Source organism: Thrips palmi, unplaced genomic scaffold (genome assembly GCF_012932325.1).
Source record: "Thrips palmi isolate BJ-2018 unplaced genomic scaffold, TpBJ-2018v1 HiC_scaffold_11, whole genome shotgun sequence".
NCBI lineage: Eukaryota > Metazoa > Arthropoda > Insecta > Thysanoptera > Thripidae > Thrips > Thrips palmi.
In genome coordinates this window covers 7,350,791-7,358,950 of record NW_023144622.1, presented here as the reverse complement: position 1 = coordinate 7,358,950, position 8,160 = coordinate 7,350,791, and positions in this window count along the sequence as shown.

Genomic DNA, 8,160 nt, shown 5'->3' with positions numbered 1-8,160 from the left:
CCCTTCCCCCGCTCCCCCCGCGGGGTGTCCGACGCGTCCGACGGTGTCCGGAGGACGCGATGTGTCCGGCGCGGGCCCTCAGTACCGAGTGCCCCCAAAACCCAAATGGTCGTCACCGGGCCGAACCCACCACGGCGGCCCACGCGGGCCGGGGGGGCCCCCCCCCAGCCCCCCCCCCCCCCCCCCCCCCCAGCCCCCACGGCGCCCCATTGTCCTCTCTCGCGGCTGACCGACGTCAACACGGAAAACCCTCCATTTCTAATGGACACCCGGCGTGTGTGAGTGTGACGAGCGGCGTGGGCGCATGTGTGCGGATTTGATTTTGTGACAATAACGGTGTGTTTTGACGCGGCGCGCTGCGCGGGGGCTTCCTTGTGGGCGACGTCGAGTTTTGTGACGGAGAACACACTTCTTGAGGCACCCCCACCCCGTCCAGGCTTTGCCTCCGGGCCTCCAGGCCTCCAGGCCGCTACCCCCTGCGTGCCAAGGCGGCATAAGCCCACCGCATTGCACTTGGGACTTTGCTCCACGCGGACTACTCGAGTCAGTCAGGGGGGCCAACGCCGCCAACGCAACGCCGTGGCGGGCGTGAAGCCGATCCACAGAGGGCCGTGAGGGTTGTCGTTTGTTTCCGGGTTGGCCAGCCTATGCCAGCCTCACTGGTAAAGCAAGGGCTTAAAAATTACGCCCCTTAGGGCATAAATTCTCTTTAAGGTCGTAAATCGTTTTATGCCCATGGGAAGGGCGTAAATGAGGAATTTTAAGCAAAATTTTAATGCCCTCCAAAAGGCATAAACGTTGCACGCCGCTCCAGGGGCATAAACAGTTTACGCCCTTAGGGGGCATAATTTTAATGCCTTTGTTTCATCAGTGCTGCGCCAGCCGGCCGCGTCAAAACAGCGCACGCTAGCGCACGCCTCGAGCACGTGCTTTTCCCGTCGTCCAGCACACTGATTCCGAGAGTCGCTTTCGTCGCTCTGTCTCCCTCGCACTCGTGGGGCGTCGCGTACAGGTGCGAGAGAGACGGAGCGACGAAAACGGCTCTCGGCATCGGTCCACTGGTTGCCTAACCGGCTCGGCGTCCGGCTCGAGCGGCGGGCGGCGGGCAGCAGCCGTGGCGAGCCGTGGCCGTGGCCACGTGCCTGGCCTTGATGCTGACAACCGCCCCGCAGCCCGCGGGGATGGCCAAGACGCCCCACGTTCAGGTCAGCGCGGAGAACCGTGCTTTTACAGTCACCGTCGCGGAAAAACTGAATATTTGTTAGCTCCAGCCAAAGTCGCTAAATGGAACTCCAACCAAACGTGTGACCCCACCAATGGATTGCTCTCCGAGAGGAATCCATTGGTGGGGTCACACGTTCGGTTCGAGTCCTGTATAGCGACTCTGGAGCCCAAAACGCGACTTGAGTTTTGGCCGCCGGCGCCGGTCTTCTGGCCCACTGTGCGGGGCACGGCGGTACGGCGGCACGGGGTAACGACTCGGTTGGCCATCCTGGCCGAATCGCCTCGTCCAGTTGTTTCCGGAATGTTGGCAGCGTCGCGCGCTGGGCCAAGTACCGCGCGGTGCTCGATCGTTTCCGCGGCCCTTCCGCCCTTCGGTCTTCGGTTCGCCCTCCTCCAAGAACAGCGCGCTGTCTCTCTCGCACTCGCGCAGCGCTCCGCCTGGGTGCGAGAGAGACAGCGCGCTGCGGGGGCTGATGGGTCGGTGGATGTTTCTCTGTAATGACGGGGTGTAAGGTGGAGCACTACTAGGTGGAGGCGTACGCGTGCGTGTTCACAGACCGCCAGCCGGCGGGGCGGTCCCACGCCCAGCGTCGCTCTGTCTCTCTCGCACCCGCACGGGGTGAGCCTCGAGTGCGAAGGAGAGAGAGAGAGAGAGAGAGAGAGAGAGAGAGAGAGAGAGAGAGAGAGAGAGAGAGAGAGAGAGAGAGAGAGAGCGTTGAGCATCGCGGCTCGTGAAAGGTCCCAGGGCGGCCGCTCTCCGGGGAGCGCTCGGCTGCCGGGGCTGCCGGCGGCGTGGCCAGCGGGCACCCCAAGTCGCCCTCCGCATTGCTCTCCTCATGCCGAGAGTCGTTCTCGCCGCTCTGTCTCTCTCGCACTCATGGGGCGTGCCCAAGGGGTGCGAGGGAGACAGAGCGACGACTCTCGGAATCAGTCTGCAGTTCACGCATGGGCGTCTCCAGCTTGATAACTCGGCCCAGAGGCGAGCGGCCGGACTGGAGCTTTCCAACTTAAATCCGCGGCCAGTAAGACGGCCGGCACACTGCCGCGATCCACGCAGCGCGCAGCTTCCTCTTGGCTTGGGGGCTTCGCGGGCTTCGGCCAGGCTTTCCGGCGCCGGCTTTCCAGCGGCCTGGCAGGCACACTGGCAGGCAGCCTCCGCTGTCGGCGTCCTGGCTGACTGCTTGCCCGCGATCACGCGACCGCCCCCCCCCTCCCCTTCTTTTCCAGCCGATCGCCGCGGCCTCCCTGGAGTCCAGGGCCCTGGACGGCACGGCCGCGGCACGGCGCGCTACGAAATAAAGCTCGAGAGACCGCGCCTCGCCTCGCCACTGTAAATTTGGCAGCGCCTTTGCGTGCCTGGAGGGCCTGGAACTAGGCGCCGCGCCGGCCAGGCAGAGCCGTTTTCGTCGCTCTGTCTCTCTCGCACTCATGGGGCGTGTTGTTCGGAGCGAAAACGACTCTCGGAATCAGTCTGCAGGCAGCCGGGGCTCCGGGTTTATACGTGCACTGCACCACTTTAGTGCTATCGGGAACGCGTTTTCGCCCGGCGGACGCCGTGGCCGTGCAGCCGTGGCCATGGCCATGGCCCGGGCTGTGCCGTGAGCCCACACACGTGTTTTGTCGCCCTCCGCCCGTCGCCGCGTCCGCCGAGTCCACCGACTTGGAGCCGTCTCAGCCGATTGCGATTGCGATCGGGCCGCGGGGCGCGCGGGGTGGTGCACTGTGCACATGGCTCGCGGGCAAACCGCGGGGCTCAGCACTTCATTACATTTGGCTCGCTCGCACGCACTCCGTCTCTCTCTCTCGCACACTTGCTAGAATTCGCTCTTTGAGGCCGCTTTGGCAGATAATTGGAATTTTCCCGCGAGTCTGCGTGTCCGGCGACATGCGGCCCCACCAAAGTGTCGGTGGTCGAAGCAGCAAAAAGCAGCCCCGATGAGGTAAAGCCAGGCCCGAGGGGCAAAATAGCTCGAAAGATCAAGTGCCCGCCGAAGGAAAAGGCTGCCAACATTTCGGACAACTTCAAACAGATTGAAAGAAAATTCAATGAAAAGCCTTTGCAAAGGTCGCCCTCAAAAGAAAAGCACGGTGGATTTCAGGAGTCAAGCCCACGCCATTGTCACGCTGTAAGAGCGGCTTGAGTCTTTTCCCGGTTTTGCAGTGTCTTGCAGTGTTTTTGCCGAGGCTTTCGCAGTGTATCGCAGCAGTGTCGTTTGTGATCCGGCCTGCCCGATGCGGCGGAACCACGCTGGTAGTATCAGCTTGCGGCAAGCAGGCGAAGCAGGCCAGGCAGGCGAAGCAGGCAGACGCGCGGCGCGGTATGGCGCAGCAGACAGACTGCCGTACCGGCCGACCGGCTAGACTGCGCCGCAAAAATTGCGCGACTTTACGAAATACGAAGAAAACCCCCGCAGGCAGACGGCGCGACCGTCGCGTCGACTTTTTCTGTCGGTCGGACGAAAGACGATCCTTTTCCCCACATTGCATGCAAGTGTCCGGCAGTCCGGCGGCGGGGGGAGGGGGTCCAACGCGATCCCAAAGCCGCGGCGGTCTGCGTACGCGTCACCGCATGGCGGCCGCCTGTCTCTCTCGCACTCATGGGGCACCCGAAGGGGGTGCGAGAGAGACAGAGCGGCGTGCAGCGCAAGGGCCGATGCTGCTTGCGTAATCACGATCACGGATGCATCGGCAGCCCGGTGGCCGTGGGCCGCGGGCCACGGCCTGTCCGTCGGCCACGACACTGGAGACCCCATGGACGTCATGGACCTTCGCAGAGGTAGCCCTGACGCCCTGCATCGACAAAAATAAGGAAAAATTCCAATGCCAATCGCATTGCAAGGTGTTCCTATGGTTTGGGCTGACTTTAGGCAGCCACTCCGTCTAATCTAAGGCGGCTAATCGTTCTCCCGTAACGGGTGGGTACTCTTTGGGCCTTCCTTTAGAACATCTTTGTTACGGAGTGCAAAGTTTGTCGAAACGGTAACAAATGTGTAGGAATCGTGGTTTGGCCTTACTTTAGGCAGCCACTGCATCTAATCTAAGGCGGCTAATCGTTCTTCCTCAACGGGTCGGAGGTTGTTGGGAACACCTAAAAATGCAGAGGGCGAGTACTTGAACCCGCGACTGTCCGCCCGCCGCGGGCGCGGCCTTGCGGATCCGGCGCGGGGCAGCGCGAGGTGCCGCCGGGGGCGCGGGTTTGAACTTCCGCGCCGTCGAGCGTCGCGCCCTCGGCGTGGCGGTGCGCGGTGGGCGCCCCAGGGCCGGGGGTAGTCGGGCCGTGCCGTGCCGTAGCGTGCCGTCGGGGGTGGCGACGCGGCGCCGTCGAGACGCCGCGGCAGTGGGTGCCCTCGCTGGCCGGGTGGCGCGCTACACGCGCTGCGGGTTGCCGATGCTCCCCGGCGCTAGATGGCGCCACGGACACGCTGACACGCTGGCGGCAGTGGCGTGGCGGTGCCGCGGCGCCAAGGATCAGGAGACGCCCCCACCGACGAGACGAGGAAGCCCCGCGCTGCCTTGGCTCTGCGATTCGCTCCCTGCCTTCTCGTTCGGACGTTCCACAGTGGGCCAGAAGACCAGCGCAGGCGGCCAAAACTCTAGACGCGTTTTGAGCTCCAGAGTCGCTAAATGGGACTCGAACCGAACGTGACCCCACCAATGGATTGCTCTCCGAACGAGGAATCCATTGGTGGGGTCACACGTTCGGTTCGAGTCCCATTTAGTGACTCTGGAGCTCAAAACGCGCCTAGAGTTTTGGCCGCCTGCGCCGGTCTTCTGGCCCACTGTGCGTTCCACGGACCCGTTTCCTCTGGGGGCTGTCCCTAAGCGACCTGGCGCCACGAGCAATTTTTCGCTTCGGGCGGGAAGTGGCTGGTCGATTGGACGTCGACACGCATTACTGTTTGGGCGAGTGGGGTGGCTTGACGAAGTCGAGGGAGTATGCACCATGGTTCCCAAACTACATAGTTTTGAGGTCAAAGCCTTTCCCGAGGCGGGGCTATAGTGGGGCATGAAAGAGTGAGGTCTGCAATAATAGGGCGTTGAGGGAGGCCTTCGACGGCAACTAGATTGGACGCAGTGGCCGCCCAAAGTCGGCATAATTTGATCTTCGACACTTTGCGGTGCTCAAATAAGCTCCAATAATAACAAGTAATATATTTATAATAATAATAAAAATCAAAATTTACAATAAATGTGACTGTTAAATTTGAAAAATTCAGCAACGTGAAAAACTGGAGTTAGTTGTCCCTCGCGCCCGCGCCGGTTGCGCCCCATGAGTGCGACAGAGACAGAGCGACGAGTGACACAATCGTGTCGAGGATGCGTGGGAGATTGCGCAAACTGCCACACGCTCGATCGTAAAGCAGCAGCAGCAGGCACTGCAGGGCGTCGCCGGGGCGACACAAAGAGCAAGTCGAGCGACGCGACGACGCGGCGACGCGCACAATGGTACAGCCTCACAGCGATCATGACCCGGGCGGAGAGGAGCACCAAGCGTGATCCTGGCCGACGGTGACCCCGGCACGATCGGCGGCAGAATGTCGCTCTGAGTACACACACACACACACACACACGCGCACACACACACACACACACACACACACACACACACACACATCAGGGCACGCATGGCCGGAAGCGGCATTCAGCGGTGCGCGTTGACGTTCTTGGGAAAGTTGGCCAACCTGGTTCGGTTATTATCATCATCTTTATTATTTGGTGGGACTGGTCACCCTCTGCCACTCTTCGACGTGTGTATGTACAGGGTTCTTCATAAAATTGTACCAAAAAAAGGGGGTTCACCTATGCGCAACATGCCCGCGCACCTTTGGGACGCACAGCCCGTGTTGCTTTTTTCGTGTCGTATTTTTTCCGTACAAAAAGTACGCGTCAACTCTTTTGCTGCGCCAAACTCTTTTGTGGAAGCTGGGCCCGCTGGACCGTGCCGGAAAAAATGAAAACAAAGGAGGGGAATAGCGTTGACCGCGCTGGCGGGTAGCCCGGGTATCGCTGCTGAAGGGAGGAAGGGACCCAGAGGGTGTCAGGGAACTGCCCTCTAATCGGACACGCTGGATCGCTGACCATCAAGCAATAAACCGGCAAGCGAGTCTTTTGTCGCCCGAAATAGAGGCGACGTCGTTCGGAGGTACCCGTGGACCATAAATGGCGGTATTGGGCTCACGGGTGGCTTTCAAACCTTCCAAACCGCCTGCACGGCAGTCACAAAGGGTGAGCTTTGAATGAAGCCCATCGGAAAAGCGCCGCTGCCGCCAGAAGACAGTTCAAAGACACGGCGGTAAGAAGAAGTGTGTTGTTGTCGTGCTTTGGGCTGTGGTCTGATTCAGGCTAGCTAGTGCCACAATTTTTCTTTTTCGTATTTAACCTAAAATTGCTGTTGATGCGTTACTCTGTAAGTACCGTTTCCAACGAAGTGACCCCGAGCGGGGCTGCAGCCGTTGCACCACCCAGGGCGAGCCCTTCGGCACGACGCTGCACTAGACCCTGCACAGTGGGCCAGAAGACCGGCGGAGGCGGCCAAAACTCCAGACTCGTTTTGAGCTCCAGAGTCGCTAAATGGGCCTCGAACCGAACGTGTGACCCCACCTATGGACTGCTCTCCGAACGAGGAATCCATTGGTGGGGTCACACGCTCGGTTCGAGTCCCATTTAGTGACTGGCGCTCAAAACGCGTCTAGAGTTTTGGCCGCCTCCACCGGTCTTCTGGCCCACTGTGCGCTGCACGCCTCGCGCCGCGTTCATTCCGAACTGAGCTCACTGTCTCTCTCGCACCCAAGCGGAGTGCTCCGCGAGAGCGACAGAGACAGGAAGCTACTGTAGTCTGCAGCGGCAGCCAGGCCCGCTCAAAGAGGTCAATGGGTGCCACGTACCAACTGCGCGCCGCTAACAGTGTACCACACGGCCAGCACACTAACACACGCCCACAGCCCTTTAATCGGACGGTGCACTAGGCTGACTGCCAGCCTTGACTGGCCGGCTGGCCGGCTGGCCGCGCGGCTGGATTGAGAACGAATTTATTATCCCACCTGGATTACGTGCAGGTAAACGCACCGCGCGGAATCTCGCTCCGACCTTCGAATTTTATTTATCGCGTTGCGTGGGGCCCAGGGTCATGCCCAGGGCCTAGGGCCCCACTACACAGTGGGCCAGAAGACCGGCGCAGGCGGCCAAAACTCTAGACGCGTTTGAGCTCCAGAGTTGCTAAAATGGGACTCGAACTGAACGTGTGACCCCAAGGATTCTTCGTTCGGAGGGTCACACGTTCGGTTCGGAGTCCCATGACTCTGGAGCTCAAAACATGCCTAGAAATTTGGCCGCGTCCACCGGGCCGGCACCACAGGGCGTGCTGTGCGCCGCGGGCGGGCCAGGAGCAGGCACTGCTTGTTGTTCTGGGGCACCTCGACGACGAGCACCTCGTCACGATCAACCCGCACACTCGACGAGCACCCCGACGAGTGTCGCACTATGCCGCCACCTTGACCCCTGCCAGGGTGACCAGGGCGTGCTTGAGGCATGCCGTGCTGGACTGTACCACGATTAGAATGGCTGCTGCAGTTCGGGGCGCACGGGGTCGGGGTCACGCCAACACGTCCGCGTCGGTGCAGGTGTACTCTCGGCACGGCCAGTTCACCTGGCAGCGCTTTTTGGGGGAAGGCTTTTTCGGGGACGCGGTCGGTTATCTGATGGGAAGTTGGTGCCAGGGGATTGTGACAAAGCGAACGCCAAAAGGATGCGATGCAAAGTGTGCAGTGCGGTGCACGGCTGCACTGCGGGTCTACCGGGCGGGGCGCGGGGCGGGGCGGGGCGGCGCTGGTGGGTGGGTGGGTCTCGGGGCCACCAGGCTGCCCAGGCTGCCCAGGCTAGGGGTGGGTGACGTCACAGGATCGATACGCCCTAGCGGCGCAGACCGCGCAGCCCGAG